Source organism: Scardinius erythrophthalmus (assembly GCF_964197995.2).
Source record: "Scardinius erythrophthalmus genome assembly, chromosome: 24".
Lineage (NCBI taxonomy): Eukaryota > Metazoa > Chordata > Actinopteri > Cypriniformes > Leuciscidae > Scardinius > Scardinius erythrophthalmus.
This window is the reverse complement of record NC_138244.1, coordinates 20,913,980-20,931,529: the sequence shown is the minus strand read 5'-3', so window position 1 is coordinate 20,931,529 and position 17,550 is coordinate 20,913,980. Positions and strand designations below refer to the sequence as shown.

The 17,550-nt window shown below is 39.3% G+C and overlaps 1 protein-coding gene across 6 annotated transcripts in view; it reads right to left on the bottom strand.

Moving 5' to 3' along the window:
- znf469 (zinc finger protein 469) overlaps positions 1-17,550 on the bottom strand; it is a 377,504-nt gene that overhangs the window by 13,187 nt on the left and 346,767 nt on the right. The gene's annotated exons all lie outside the window — the stretch shown is intronic.

Here is a 17,550-nt window from a genome sequence, read left to right as displayed (position 1 = left end):
AAAGTTACAAGTCCAGGGAGACTAGAAGTGCTTTTTGCTTTAAGACCATTTGGGGATGGAGGAATAGATAATCACAGGTCAATACTTTGCTTTCTTTCCCTCGGTTACACATATCCACAAAAGTAAAAGTAGTCAAAAATAAGTTTATTTTTTATTGGATTTTTTTTCTTCTGTAATGTCCTAGAGGCGACAAATTCTGAAATAAAACTCACAACATGATTGTTTGATTCTTTTCCCTGTGCACCCAGCATTCATAATTGCATGGTACAGGCTAGGGATGTCACGGTGAGGAAATTTTCACACCGGTATATCATATGTTAAATCACTTTTCACTTTCGCTGTTGAATTTGCAATCATGCCTACTCTGTCCACGCCTATAACTTGTGGACATCAGGGAGCTGCTATCTATATGCGGGGTATTGAATCACTTTTGAATGCACACTTGCTTTTCACTTTCGAATTCGTGATCATGAGTAATCTGGATACAGGGAGCAGTGGTACTGACCGCACATTTTACAAGATGTCAATGATGCTCTGCAGCTCGTGCTGATAAGTGCACAAATAAGTGCACTGCTGTATGCAATTCAGAGATGGTTTGTACGAACATTTGCATGTGACAAAAAAGGCTTTAGGGAACTGTGTAAAACTTCTTGACATCTATTTACTTCCATCATTTTAGATGTCAGTACATTACCTTTAGCCTCTCACACAGTTTTTTGAAACTCTTTCAATTTTATTCAAATTGAATATGCTCTGTGTATGCAGTGCAATCAGCTTGTGTTTCCTTGACATGGCCACGGGCTACAGAGCTGGACTCATCTCTCATTAAAATGGCCAGAATTGCGCATGCATATATATATATATATATATATATATATATATATATATATATATATATATATATATATATATATATATATATATTTGCATGCATATACCCGCACACACCACACTTATTGACTCCCAAGAGCAACTGATCTTAGTATCCCGTTGGCAGAAAGACCTGGAAATGACAGACCATGTAAACCAGTCAATCTCCACTGATTCACCACTGAGAAAGGACATTTAGAGAAGGTTGCTCTTGTCTAAGTATGTCAGTCTCTGACATAGCATAAATAATAAGCCCATTTAAGAATATTGAAGATGGTAAAGGAGTGAAGCTTGTAACGAACACCTAATGTTACATACTGTTCATGACATGAATGTTGATGTGCCTGTAAGATGACGACTTCTATGATTTACATTATTTTATGCATGCTGTTATCCTTTTCTTTTCCTGTTTTATACTCGCTCTTTTACATGTATGTGAGGAGTGTGCAAACCATCTATAAAGACTCATGGGGCTACCAATTTATTTGCTTCTGGTTTTCCTTCTCGCCTCGCCTTGTAGCCTATTTCATCTGGGCAGACTTCAAACCCTCTGAAAGAAGTCACAAGCTGTCCAAATAAGCACCTGCAAATTTCTGAAACAACTGGAACTGTGACTATTCTGTGATTTTGGCTGCTTCAGGACTATCCTTACCTTATGCACCAGAAAACTTGAGGCTTAATATCTCAAAATTAACATACCTGTTTCTTTCTTTTTTCTTTGCTCAAGAAAGGATTAATGTCCGTCTTAATATTTCAAGCAGTAACTTAGCTGAACCCAAGGTTGATTTTGGAAGGAATGCATTTTAGGATTCAGCTAAATTCTGATCTGATCTTATCTAAACTCTGAAAATGATAGAATCAGTTCAAAACCTTGTTTCAGATGTGTTTTGTGACAGTGCATCAAGGTAGAGTAAAAAAAAAAAAACCGTTGAAAGAATGATTCTCTGAACTATTCATATGACCTATTCCTTTAAGGCTGCTGTTAAGCTCAACAGCTACGTTTTCTTCAGTGAATCGCTCTGCATTCAGTGTCACGCTTCTCAAAGGCTTTATCTCTTCCATCCTGTCGTCCACCTCGCTCAGGTATTTAGCAGGTTGGTCTGGAGTCCAAGCCCTGCCTGGGTTTGGATAGGACTGTGAAAAGTCACATCCCCCCTTCAGCTCCTGTCATAGTCAAAGCTAGTGTGTCTGTTCGTTTCCCTGCAGCCTGAGGGATGACTCAACTCCACTCAACTGCTGGGAGCACCCTGCAGAGGCTAAGCTTGATCTGGCTGGGAGCCATACATCACGTCTCCCTTGGTGTTTGCCCAGGCCGGCCAGCCCCCTGGAACGGCCACAGAGGGAAACACAAGCTGACTGTGACAACAAAGACCACAGTTGCAGGAATCGCGGGGGCCTACTAGAAGTATCACCAAAGCCAGAGCTGTCAGCGTACAAAGAATGCAGGGTCATTTATATCCTCACAACTGTTAGTTTGACTTCCCAACTCTATCTACACTATTCCTGTAGGCAGTCTTCACCACACGCAGGCCATGGATTAATGCCCTTATCCATATGCTATTTAAAGTGCATATTTAGTGACACTTTATCTCTCTGGTTAGCCAACTTTTTTTTTTTTTTTAAGTTTATGAGAACTTGGCCAGGAAAATAAAGTGTGCCCATCACACATTTCATTACAAACTATGACTTGATATGAAATCCCGTGAGAGTTGTCTGAAAATGGCTCCATAAAACAGCATTTTAGGCACTTTTATAAGTCAATTAAGGCAAGCTTGTGTGTTCCACAGCCCTGGTGTCAAATCAGCCTGCCCACACACTACCAAAAGCTCCATATGGTTGAATCACATGCAGCTCAGGGCAGAGGGAGGGTTCATTTTTGTTTGTGCATCAAATTATATGCATAAATATTTCTTGGCACGTGAACACAATCTCAAATATTAACATTTTGGTGTGTCTTAGCTAAACAGGTTAAATGTCTGTGAGAGGACCTTAATTTCCTGGGATATCTTTTTTCCTCCCATGCAGGATATACTGGTCTGAGCCACAATAAAACATTACATTTATACCTCTGAGAAAATATCCTGTCAGTTATCATCTCCAATTAAACCTCCATTAGTTCTCTTCTGTCTTTTTCCCCTGGCCATCCTTCTATTTATTACGGCATATGGCGCCCAAGCAATTACCTGTCCATTACTTCGACGTAAATTAATTATAAATCATATCTATAACCTTCAAGTGTGAACTCCAGGGACCTGGAATGATTTGTTTGTTACTAATGGTATTGATTTTACTCCTGTGTGTAACTAAATTCTGATAAATGTACACATGATTCACACCTGATTGCACCCTGATTTCCTAGCCAGCACTTATGAACAATATGTTACAGGAAGCCAAAACTATCATTTCCTTTCCACTGAGAAGGAAAACACTGGCTTTAGCTAAAGTCTCACACAAAAGACAAAGACATGTTTAACAAAATTAAAAGCTTGTAATAACAACGTCCATCTTTTATGCTGTCACACAATCACATTCTAGACTTATTTCCGCACATAAGTACCTCCACACACACTCCATTCCAAAACCTGGTGTGCTGCCTACATAGACAGGTTTGACTTTGGTTTGATTTGAAATGCTCTAAAAAGGTAGGAAATCTGTGCATCATACTTGACATAAATGGCTCTCTTCACGTGAAGCACATGATCGACTCAACACTGCTATGCTAATGATGCAGCACTTTAATAATTCAGCATGCCATTTCATTCACTGAGCTCTGTGCATTGCATTATGGGATTGCTGTTATTCTGTGAAGGATATATGAGTGAATTTGATCAGGTGGTTGTGGCTACCTTCTGAAACAGCTTTTACAGTGGGATTGTGCCCATGATGCCTTAAAATGCCCCATATATAGGTAGCTCCTTGGTTTTGGATCCGAGCCATACACTCTAAGTATGTCTTTGCCATTTACAGGGAGCTCTACATGGGTTCAACTGGCATTTGTAGGAATGGTGAGCAAGATTCCAGACAAAGCTCCAAAAACAAAGAAGGGTCCATCTGGGACAGCTCTGTTAAAGATGGCACATCCTCTAGATCCCTGCACCTTTAAACACAAAGGCTCCTTGTATCTCCCTGTAAGCCAATAAGGAGTGTTGGTTGGCCTCCCTGACACTGCTGGCTTTTTCCAGATGCTCACTGTGGCAAAAGATCTTCTCAAAGACAAGAGAAGGAGAGAGACAAAGACAACAGAAAGAGAGAATCTGAAGGGCTTGGAGGATTATGATAGACCCGCATGGGATAATGGGACTGCCTCTCTTCTCTCAGGTAGCAGTTAAATCGCTTTAAAGGGCATATTGCAGGTTAAGAGCACCCAGTGAGTCAATGTATAGAAAAATAATGTAGGAACTAGATTTAAATATAAATATATACTTATAAAACGCTATTAAGGCTTCTAGAGTCGTTTTTGTGAGAATTTTACTTCCGCATCTGAAAACTGCTAGAGAAAGAGGAACTTTATAAATACTTTGAATGACCCCGTTTTGGTGACAATGAATAAAAACATAATCAAAATCACAACTGTCTTACTGTATAAAAACTTTTTATGTAGAAACAGCCAACACAAACATTAAAGTGGTTTTGTACAGATTGAAAATGATTATAGAACTATTTATGATAATAATACGTTTCGGCTGCAGACTAATAACATACACATAAATGCATTACATTACAAGTTTATGTAGGATATGTTCATGAATTAAATTAAGACAAGGCACATTTTGTAAAACAGATGTACAATGAGTGATCTCTGACGGATCCGTGACCATCATGTTTCCTGGAGGCGCCCGAACCACATTCTGACGACGGCTGTGACAGTCTGCACATATCGCCGTCATCATATAACTCCATCATATCGCAGGGATTATAATCATCCGGTCTATAGTGAACGCTACACACTACTGTGTTTTTCGAAGCAGATGCAGAACTGAAGTCCTGTCTGTAAGCTGGCTATGATTAAACCGCTTGTTAAAAAAATGCAACTTGATCCTACAGAATCAGCCAATTACAGGCCAATCTCGAATCTACCTTTTCTGTCAAAGATATTAGAAAAAGCAGTGTCTTCACAACTGTGTTCCTTTCTTGAAAGAAAAGATATCTGCGAGGATTTTCAGTCCGGATTTAGACCGTACCATAGTACTGAGACAGCTCTCGTTAGAGTCACAAATGATTTGCTCTTATCATCCGATCGTGGTTGTATATCGCTATTAGTGTTACTTGATCTTAGTGCTGCATTTGACACTATTGACCACAACTATTTTTAAATAGACTAGAAAACTATGTTGGCATTAGTGGAATTGCATTAGCATGGTTTAAATCATACTTATCTGACCGTTATCAGTTTGTAGCAGTAAATGAAGAGATGTCTTATCGATCACAAGTTCAGTATGGCGTACCACAAGGCTCAGTACTAGGACGATTGCTGTTCACTCTGTACATGCTACCATTAGGAGATATCATTAGGAAACATGGAATTAGTTTTCACTGTTATGCTGACGATACTCAGCTGTATATTTCTTCAAAACCTAACGAAACTTACCAATTCACAAAATTAACGGAATGCATAGCTGATATAAAAAATTGGATGACTCGTAATTTCCTACTTCTAAATTCTGAAAAAACAGAGATTCTAATTATTGGACAAAAAACTTCCTCACGTAATAACCTAGAATACTGTCTAACACTTGATGGCTGCTCTGTTAAGTCTTCGTCGTCGGTTAGGAACCTGGGTGTGCTCTTTGATACCAACCTTTCATTTGAAAGTCACGTGTCTAGTATTTGTAAAACCACATTTTTCCATCTTAAAAATATATCTAAATTACGCCATATGCTCTCAATGACAAATGCAGAACAGTTAGTTCATGCGTTCATGACCTCAAGGCTAGATTATTGTAATGCTCTAATGGGTGGTCGCCCTGCACACTTAATAAACAAACTACAGCTAGTTCAAAACCCAGCAGCTCGAGTTCTTACCAGAACCAGGAAGTATGACCATATTAGCCCAGTTGTGTCAACACTGCACTAGCTGCCTATTAAACATCGTATAAATTTTAAAATATTGCTGAATACTTACAAAGCACTAAATGGTTTAGCTCCGCAGTACTTGAGCGAGCTCTTAACGCATTATAGTCCTTCACGTCTATTGCGATCTCAAAATTCCGGCCAGTTGATAATACCTAGAATATCAAAATCGACCGCTAGCGGTAGATCCTTTTCCTATTTAGCACCAAAACTTTGGAACAGTCTTCCTACCATTGTCCGGGAAGCAGACACACTCTGTCAGTTCAAAGCAAGATCAAAGACACATCTCTTTGACCTAGCATTCACATAATACATTATAGACTTCTATAATTCAATGTTAGTCTGCATAGATTAGGTCAGCCGGAACCGGGAACACTTCCCATAAATCCTGATGTACTCGTTACATCATAAGAAGAATGGCATCTACGCTAATTTTAGTGTCTGTGTTTATCCCGGGGTTTTCCCGCAGCCTGCCAGATCCAGGCCATATCCAGATCTGACGAAGGACCTTCGCCTGGACCCGATCCAACGCAGTGCTGAAGTGCCAACTAGTCTCTCCCTATGGAGGATCCCTTTACCACTCTACAGAAAGCGTTTTCGGGAAATTCGTTTCGTGTTCCTACCCCGAAGTGATAAAATAAAATAAAATTCTGTATCAAAATTTATAAGGAAAGACCAGTACTTTGTTTAGGCTTGGTTTGTAGAGAATTACAAACCTGCGCACATATATTCAAACGCACATAACTATAGAACCAATTCTTAATGCGCATGTGAACGCCATCAGCGTTTCTCACAGGTTCGCGTTTAAAGTCTGTGTAGAGAGAATGGTGTCGTCTTAGCGGCTCCTAATTTACTAACAAATGATCGTTGCGATGGAAGCGAATCAATCAAAACTAACCTTAGCTGGAAAATACCTTTATTAAGGAACCAGTATAAAGCCAAAACAAATCTCTGTTACCTTAAATTATACGTTTATTTCTGTAAAGCTACTTTGAAACAATCTACATTGTTAAAAGCGCTATATAAATGAAGATGACTTGACATGACGTGATGATGAAAAAAAGAAGTGGTTTTTCAACACAGTCAAGGAAACTGTCACCTACCAAATTTGTGCCCTTATGTCTTGCAAAACAATTTTAAATCATGCATTAACTTTTCATATGGTATTTTCATATAAGTTTATATATTAATAAAAAATAAATAAAAAAAACCTGCAATATGCCCTTTTAAGTCTGCACTGTTCACGCCAAAAACACAGCGACTGGCTAACGGAGTGCCAGCTTTTACGCCCACACACCTGGTGTTCTGCCAGAGAAGGGGACTATTAGCCAGACCAACCTTCAAAAGAATCAGCTCTTTTTATATTATTTAAATATATCTATTATTTAAGCAATTTGCTTGAGTTTTTAGACACAAGCTAAAGTCAACAATGAGAGACTGCACTTTTCAGTGATCTGAATTAACCAATAATTTGTTGTGACATTTAAAAATAACTCCCATTTTATCAAATTGATGTGTGTGATTTGCAGATATTTAAGAACGTTAATAGTAGCTTGGAAAGTAAACACAGCTGCAGTAGCTCGCAAAACCATTTATTTTTAGCTTTTGCCATGCACAATAGCTAACGGGTACCAGAAGGAAGTATGCAAGATTTTGTTCCGCTCTCAATTCAGGGAGGGTTTTTAAAGGTTATATTTCAGGATGCTCCAAGATTGCTGACATTTGTGCTAGACGGTTACCTCATAACCGTCCTTTCCAGAAATGTGCTGAGCAGTGTGGTGAAGAATTTTAGATAGGATGCATTTGTGCATGTCTGTGTTGTGGGGGTAGACCAGAGCATAATACCAGAAGCTCCCCCTATTGCCCCCCTCCAAACTTTCCCTTTCCACCCCAGACCAGACCATTTTTACTATGTAATTTCTGACCTAGTCTGTTTCCATATTGCTAACCACAGCATTCCATAAACATGATGGAATCTTTGTTGCAGGCAGTTTAAAAAGAGATTTTCCCCATTTTTGACACAATTTCCCGTAGGCCTACAAGGATATGGAACATTACTCATGAGTCGTGCAGCAAGCTAGTGAAAAAATGTCTTGCGTGAACAATAGATGTTTAAACTAACGGGACATTAATAAGTTGAGAAGGGGGTCAGGCTCCTGTTCCCTTATGAACCTGTTAACCTTGAACATTATTAGCACTAATTAAGCTCTTTAAAATATCAACCTCCACTGCTCTTTCCTCTTCCAGACTGGAGGAGTTTGTCACTGTTCAGAATCAGCTTTATTTTATTAACCGTAAAATGAACTTCATCAAGGACAAAGGAAGAAAGTGATACATGATCGCCGCTAATGACCAAAATGTCCCCAAATGCTCTGAACTGGATACAATAACTTCACTTAGTTCAGTCACAAAGGTATAAAGGCATCCATTTGCGCCTTGCGTGAGATTATATTTATTCATTAATATGTTACAGCTATTTCATTCATATATAGTGTGTATATTCTCCACCTCTTCAACTCCACTTCTTAATAGACCTTTGTTTTCAGAGGAAATTCTCTTAATAGTTGATCATTTATTACACCGAAACCCTCTTCAAATAAAGCTAAAATCAGACTTATCCATTGTGATGATTGGCTTTCAGCCTAAGATCTTGCTTAGAGAGATTGAGGTAAAACACTGGCCAGTGGACATGATTCTAGAAGCTTCGCTGAAGCCAAAGATAAGTGAGTTCTAGAAGTTTGGCAATGATTGCCGTTTACTTCCACTTTTCTTTCATATCCTCTCAGCAGCTCTCAAAGACGTAGGACAACCCAGCGCCACATGAGCTTAACTCCCTTACTCTTCGGCTCAGTGCCTGTATCAACTGAAACGCTGTATGTTCAACTGACGTTGAGGTTCAGTTAGGGCCAAACGGAGGGAGAGTGGCAGGGCAAATCACTCAGCACCTAAAAGGGGAATTACCTTTCCTCAAAATAAAACCACAATTATAAGCAGTCACATTACATCACTGTAAAGGATGTAAAAAAAAAAAAAAAATCAGACCCTTTATTTGAGCTTTTCTCTCTTTATTGGACGGGTTCTATTAGACAAGGAGGAACGGGATTGAAGGGAAGAGTGGAGGAAGGGGATTGATATATGTCAACGGCCAGATTTAAACCCGTGTTTTCCCACATGAACACCACAGCTCAACACATCAAGTGAACAGCTTAAATGCTACACTATGGCTTCAACAGTTTTTATCTTTTAGCACATATTTCAGCCTTACTATCATGAGAGCAATAAAATATGATTGTCAAAGTTTACAACTGAGTTTTGTGGCTTGTTGCTTTGTGGTTGCTAAGGTGTTCTAAAGGGCTTTAACCTGTTGCTATGTGGTTGCTTAGTGGGTTTTAGCATTGTTATGAACTAGCTAAGGTGTTTGGGGTTGCTGCTGAAAAAAAATATTTTAATATTGTTAATATTGTAGCGTTATGTTTGAACTTGTATGCAATCACAAATGTATTGTATAGAGCAGGGGTAGGCAACGTAGGTCCTGGAGAGCCACTGTCCTGCAGAGTTTAGCCTCCAACCATAATCAAAACACCTGAACGAGCTAATTAGTGTCTTCAGGATTATTGAGGCTACAGGCAGGTGATTTTATTTTAGGGTTGGACTTAAACTCTGCAGGACAGTGCCTCTCAAGGACCTGCCTACCCCTGGTATAGAGATACAAGGTAAAGGGCTCCAGTGAAGAATGTAGAAATTTCACTGTTCCAAACCCGTAAGACTTTCGTTCATCTTCGAAACACAAATTAAGATATTTTAAATGAAATCTGAGAGATTTCTGTCTCTCAATTGACAGTCTATGCAACTGCCATTTTGTAACATCAAAAAGTTCTGAAGAGACATGATCACTTTATATGATGAACAAATTTAGGCTTTTTATCACATAAACATTTATCAGTGAAAATAAACAGAAGCTCAACCGTACTTGTTTAACATGCAAGGTTCATTGGTTCTTGCAGAAGTGCTGTGTAACACAAGAATGAACCTCATTGGTTCTCGAACATCAGGCAAGCATGGTTGAGCTTCCGCTTACCACAACTGTGTGCGTTGATCAATGTTTATATGTGAATAAAAGCCTAAATTCAATCTGTTCATCATACAAAGCGATCGTGTCTCTTCATAAAATTGGGACAAAAGCGCAATTCACATTTAGTTTTACGATCTGTACAATCTCTATAACTTTTTTTAAGCGTCAAAGTGGTAGTTGCGTAGCTGTCAATGGAGGGACAGAAATCTCTCAGATTTCATAAAAATGGTATGAGGGTGAATAAATGATCACAGAAATGTAATTTTTGGGTGAACCTACACCTATATAGTTAGACAGGACAGATGTCTAGTGAATGACTATCTGTAGTCTGTATGTGCCTTTGATTTTCACAATTTTCTCAATATCCGGCGCATCAGTGCATATATTTTTGTTGGAAAGAGTGTAAGCATGAGATCTTTGTTCTCTGAGTTTTAATAGATGCATGTTTACAGTATTGGCTAAATTATTCTGATGCATATATGGCTTAATCCTTCACAATTGTTATTTAGTGAAGTCTGAAATTAAACAAAACAACTCAACATATTACAATGCACATAACACAGCTCCTCAACACACATACAGTACGCATGCATGTAAACGCAGCATAATGAGTAATGCATTCAGATTTGATGCCTTTCCTATAGTACCTGAAAGGATTGATGAACAGGAAGTCAGACATTTCCTATAAAGTCAGCACCAACAACTCTGATTAATGATGTGGGAAGAGGGGACAGGTAGTGAAAAAAAGTCTCTTTCAATAATCCTAAAGTATACATAGTATTTCCATATTATGGCTTCTGTTGAAAGTTACAATCCTTCATGTCAGCTGTTGACAATATAAAAGAGTGCTACCTAATTACTGTACAACTTTGCTAAACACCATCTCTCCTTATCAGAATATTGGCTGATATTTTAAAGCACAATTTACAAGCAACAAAAGTGTAAAGACATTTTAATTAGCTCAGCAGTGGCTTTCTATTAAACTTTCATACTTTTTCCATCTAAAAGCAGTAATTCCTACCCCAGGAGGTAGTATGCAGGTCTCAGAGTGGATACATGGAAAGATTTTGAATTTACTTTAATAACAATAGATTAAAACTAAAAAGACTAATCTTCTTTCTTTAAGTCAAGAAAACAAAATACATTTCATACATTTGCATGGATGACAGTTGTTTTATCTAAAATGAAATTTCAGCGACTTTAATTGTTAATCATAATGCTAATCAATATTGAATATAAATTTGAGTTTGTAGAAACACATTTCTAGTTTGTGTAGATGTAAGGGTTTGAGCTCTACTGATCGGGCCGTGGGGATGCAAAAAGGTTGTGAAACACTGATCGAACTTTGTGAAAATAACACCACATGTTAGTTTTATGTGGATTGGCTACTTTTGTGTTTACTTTTAAATAAAGAATGGCACCTTTTAGGGCCTTTTGATTGAATTAAAAAAATTCCCAGACTCACTAGATGTTACAAAAGGATTTCTTTCAATTCTGTGAGACTTAGCTCAGTAAAGGTGGTCTTGAGTGTATGGGTCTTGGGAGGGGGAAGGGGTGGGGTGTTTGTGGCTTTAGGCAGGTCAAGTTCATTATTTCCTCACAGGACAGTTTAAGTACAATTCAGTATCAAAACTATGGCATGCAGCAATGTACTTGCTGTTAAAAGTTTAAATGAAAGGGGAAGGGAGTGAAGTTTAAGGTGAGGCCTGAAGGTGAATGCTTGAAAAATATGGGCCGTTAGGGAGAGGGATTTAATTTTGTAATTTTGTAAAAATTCCAGGCCTGCCACTAAAGCAGCTTCTGACTCCTTAAAATAAAGGATGGGCGTCAGTGTGACGAGAGCCTCATTTAACCACTTGTCATTATTCAATTTTTGTTGTTCCTACAGGCCAAAGAACATTAGTCGACTAGCCAACAGTAGAAGGGAATTCCAGGCAATGAATGGGTGAGTCAGTTTGTACCCACATTTTCCTTAAGCATGCCTCCTTTAAATAGTCTAAGGAAATGTCCAAATGACCTAATTACAGCTCAGCCTTTTCTAAGTATACCAGTCAGTGTGTGATGCTTTATAGGAAGAAGATGACAAAAAAAGTGCTATGCAGCCACCTAATACAATTTATTATAGTTAATTTTGGAACGACGGATCACTGAAAAGTTTATGAGTGCTTTTCTGTCTGAAACAGTGTCTTATAGTGGTGAAAGCTTTGACTTTTTGAAAGCTTTGGTGGTCTTTGAACTGTGAGAGCTGCTGAATTGAATAGCAAATCTCAATTTGGGCACAGACAAACATGTAATATGTGAATATACGCACAAACCCACATGTACATATTCGATAAAAGAAGCACAAAGCACCTCAGACGAATGTTGTTGGCCACTACTAGAAACAATAACATGCTTTAAACGGCTTAGTCATACTGCAACTATGGAATTTTGCAAAGTGTTGAGCTGGGGACCATTTTTATACATTCATAGCTGCACAGCTTTCCAGTCTGGATAAATACAAAGAGGCAATGGAGAAACACAGTTATGAGACTTTCAAACCTATACGTCTAGTCTGAGTAAAAGACAAACATTCAGCTTGTGACAATGTCATTTCTTTCTCAAAAAAGTGGTAGTTATGCTGTATACTTCGAAGACTGAGTTTGCCAGCTCTACTGCTGAATGGCTCTCTCTCACATGTTGAGTCTTTTGAGGCTGGCGGTGGGGTGCTGGTGCATGCTGGGATGTCCCTGGTGTGAGCTGCTGTTTATGTGGCCTGAGGACTGCCTGATGTGTCGCTGCGATGGAGTGAGAGACCACTGTTGAAAAGAGTCTCTGTGCAGTGCTGCAAGATCACCTTACACAGCCACTTCCTGCTTCCGCCCCCTTTCCTCACAAGCAGCCCAGTGTACCCACTTGGCCAGTGAGAAAAAAAAAGTCAAAACAGAGGGGTTCAGTACGCCCGGCAGTGCAGCACAGGACCCCATTCATCTTCCTCCACTGCTCCAGGATGACTTTATTTTTCAAATTCACAAATATTTCCCTGTGAAAGCCCCTGAGGTTCAGGAGCAAGCATGTGCTTGACTTTCCTCTGTCTCTGATCTGAGGCCTCTGAGGCACCGCTTGGCTCCTCAGTGTGCGTGTTATAAAAATCCTGTCATGAGGGTGATGTGCAGTGTCAGTCACTGTGAGGGGTCTTGAAGGGACTATGAAGGTCTATCAAGATGTCGCCTTTCCCAACAAAGTGGATACTTCAATCAAGTCACTCCAGACCTGTTGGTCTTTTGGGGTGAATGGGTGGTCACTAAAAAGTGGGGGTGGTAGGATAGGTATGGTAACAGAGTTTGGTAGAAGGGGTATTGCTATTTCTGGAATTACAGAGCACCATCTGGGCCCAACCACAGTTTCAGAGACAAGACTGTGATAGTGGGGCACACCTTATTTATGCAGAGGCCCTTGTCCAGGTGGAACAGGGAGTCAGGGGTGTTTAAGATTCCTGGGGAAATGGCAAAGTGGGTGAATAACTGGGAACATAAACAAACCTAGGGGCATTAATGACGAGGCTGGCGAGAGCCTGGATGTTTTTCCTTCTCTACTTAGCTCATCTAATGAGAGTAAGAGAGAAAGTGGGAGCTTTGAGAAAGAACTGATTTTTTTTTCTCCTTCACTACAGTTGCCATACTTTCCGTCAATGGACACAGCTTAGATTTCTTAAAGCTTAAGACACATTTACACAAAACAGCACCCGATACGGCTGCTCCTGATGGGGGGGATAGGAAAATATTCACCCGGCACTGCTGGCTTCCTCCCTGGGCTACCCCTTGGATGTCAGCCCCACATCACTGAGAGAAGAATGACGCTCTGTACAGTGGCTGCATGGGGCCATTCATAGCTGTGAGTCTGGCCACAGACAGCATGTACGACCAACTGAGATCTTCTGGAACAGAACTGGTACTGATCCACTCTCTGTAGCACAGAACTGGTATTGATGGTCCACTTAACACAGACAGACCCAGTAGTCATTCTCACACGCTGGTCTAGGGTCAGCAGGGTCCAAGTTTGCTGGCAGAGGCCTCATTCAGGTGGGCTGTTCTGGGGTCAGTCATGAGTGGACCTGTTTATTGACAGAGTGACTGGATTGATCAGATCCCATTAAAACTCCCATCATTCTCAGTTCTCTGTTTGGCTTAACCAAATATTTATCCCCATTATGCTAATAGCATAAAGTACTATGAATATAAAAATACTCTCTTTTGGAGAAGTCCAAGGTAGCAATAATCTCATGTAATGAGGAGATGTGTTGTGGTTCAAAAATGAAGCAAACAAAATAGATCAGTGAATCAAAACAGAATTTTCAAATGCTAATCACCCCAGCCATGGGACCAGGGATGAGCAACTTCTCACTGGAGGGCCACTTTCTTGCAGAGTTTAGCTCCATACTAATGGGGTGAACATGGCACGTTCCGAACCGTAACGAAACCGTGACCCTAAAACCGTGATAAAAAACCAAACTGTGAGTAATTTGAACCGTTACACCCCTAATACCTATTCAAACACACCTGCCTGCAATATTCAAGTAATCCTGACGACTTTGGTTAGATTGATTAGGTATGGAGCTAAACTCTATAGAATAGTGGCCTTCAGTTGCGTCTTCCTGGGTTAGACACAATACAATGGGCTAGTTAAGCATAGACGCTAATGATCAAGACTAGTCAGCTGAAGGCTGACATAAGCTATTACCATGGTTCCTTGATCAAGACACTTCAGGAGGATGATCCTTTTAATAGGTGTACTGTATGTGGTTTCAGATAAAAGCTTCTTGTAAAGAGGTACTCACTTAACATGTCTAACGTCAAAGAAATGTTGCACTAATTCACCAGATCTGTGTTACTTTTCCTTCCCATATTAGAACAAATTTCAGGCAGCATTACTTGTCCGAGCCTAGGTGCCCAGAGGTGAGTCTATGTCTGTGCCCCCCCCTCCTGCGTGGGCAGCTTTGGCTCATTTTAGGTATAGTGAGTATGAACATGATGCCCAGCTGCAACAAGTGTCCTCTGTCTATTAGACCACTGTAGACTTTTGGTGGTTCAAGAAAAGCAGCCAAACCAAAGCAAGGCCTGGAGCTAGATTGAACGTAGAAATAGTTACTAATTCATAGTTTTAATGTTATGCATGCCACAAATAGTGCACAGTCTTAAGCATCACATGGTCTAGTGGCCTGTAGGGGTTGGAGAGAAAAAAAAACGATTCTCCAATGCATCGCAATCCAGAATCGATTATGAGTTTAGTTAACAGCAGATACACAATGGCACTTTGTGTGCTTTAGAAACAGCCGTAGTCTGCTTGCTTTCAATTCCACACACAAACACAAAAACCCTCGAACCATCCATAAAATAGTGTTCCATTAAGTTAAGCGAATTACAAGGGTAATCGCGGGATTTATTGCAGTTTTCCAGTATTTTCTTTTTTCAAATGCTCTACAAAGGCATTGTTTTTATCGTTTGGAATGCAGTAAGCCTATTTCTATACATGCAACTCACTTACTGACAGCTGCTTTCGCGAAGAGCGCACGCGGCTTTGTGCTCTAAGTAGTTAAGTGCACTTGCATCTCAAAATGCTTTTATGATGCTTAATTAATGTAAACACAGTAAGTTATGTCTTAAGGGATTAAACAGACAGGACAAAACATCTGAATTCAGCCTATTAGATCTGCCGCTGTATATGATGTCATCAGTAATAGTCAAACTACTCTTGACTGGAAAGTGTTCAGAAACTTGAAGCACTCTTTGTTTATTACTTGTAATTTCTTTGTTCTGCTTTATTATTTACTTTTTGCTTGTCTTTTTTAAAGCTATTTAGTCTGAAGCCAGGAAGCTCTTTACAATAAAATTTTTAATTATTTTTTAAAAAGCTCTTAAAATGAGTAGTTAAATAAGAAAAGTACAGAAACATGTAACATTTAAAGTCTAATTAAACTAATTCATAAGAAAAAAAAAATATTGATCAAGAATTGTTTTGGAATTGGATCGTGACTCGAAATCGGATTAGATCGTGAGGTGCTTAAAGATTCACACCCCTAATGGTCTAGGCTGGTAACTGAAAGTTACTGAAACCTCACAAAGCGCCATCTGGGAAATGTGCACTGGAGCAAGGCACTTTATTACAGGTTTCTACAAAACTGTCTCTGTAATAGATTACTGTAAATTGTAAAATAATTTGTGTAAATTTGTGTTTAGTTGCTTCCCAAATACCCATACATATAGTCAACCCTTACAAGGCATTATTTTTTACCATTCCAGAAAACAATGAACAAAGCACACAATAGTATTCTTAATAAACACTGTGACCAATTGATTAATTCTGCCACAATTACAAAACCTACTTTTTCACAAGCCTGGAAGTAACATTTAGTTTCCATGCAGGAGTGAGTAGTAGTCCAGGCAGCTGTTTGCTGATAAGGACTCTAGGGCCTCAGGTGAGAGTCAAGAGACCCTTCTTACAACAAAAATGTCTGCACAGCAGGTTGTAATCCTGTTCCACTGGACATTATTCATACTAGATACTTTCCCTTTCTTTTTATGCCTGTTTTTATAGCTGGACACTACACTAATCTGTTCAAGCCCTTGACTCCAGTGGATATCAACGGATGTTTCATAACTTCCCATTTTCTTCCCTCATAGTCCAGACCAGCTGCCCACGATGACAAAATCAAAGTTCCTCCTACCTACACCTACAGCTGGTTAAATGCTTCCATATATGGCAGTGTGAAAACAATCAGTCAATCTGGGGAAAAACCTCTACAACTCAAATAAAAATACAAGGTCTCAAGTCAAGATATTTACAGCCGGTACTGATATGTTGATGAACTTTTGGATAAAGGTTGCCTGTCGGGCTGCCAAGCTCCAAGCCCTGCTCCAACCCCAAATCTTTACCAGCCTGTATATATTTAAAATCTATTGAAAGACATTTTATATAGAAAGTATCCTGTTAATCAACAACACATACTCATTTTTTTAATGTGGCATACTAGGAGCTAATGTTTATAATCAGGCAGTATTATCCTTACATTCTTTCTCAATCTCTCCATCTACTGCATAGCACCAGAACAAAGGAAAAGAAAGATATAAGGGAAAGTGAGCATGCTGAAAATGTTATCCAATGCGAAAGATGAACAGTCAGGATGGGGTCATAAGGTTAAAGGGCTGGCATAAAAAACACAAATGGTCAACCCAGTAAAAAATGCTGTAAACATCGCAAAGACATATGGATCTCATCAAGTTAGTTGACAATCTTTATTACTCTATTTATAAAATCATTATTGCAGCTAGTTATGGTCAGGATCAACTTTGTTATTAGAATTCTGCAATGTTCTTGCAAGTCTCAAGAGTCGTTATGTTAAGGTTTATGTGCAGGTTCCTTACGAAATAAATCTTCTGAAAGACAAACAGATCAGCTATCCATCCAATCAAAAGTGAGAAGTGAGGAATGCAGGGCATAAATTATGTATCACCTCTCCATGTGAGCAAAGCACGCAGCGATTGCACCCTGGAGCGCCTCTG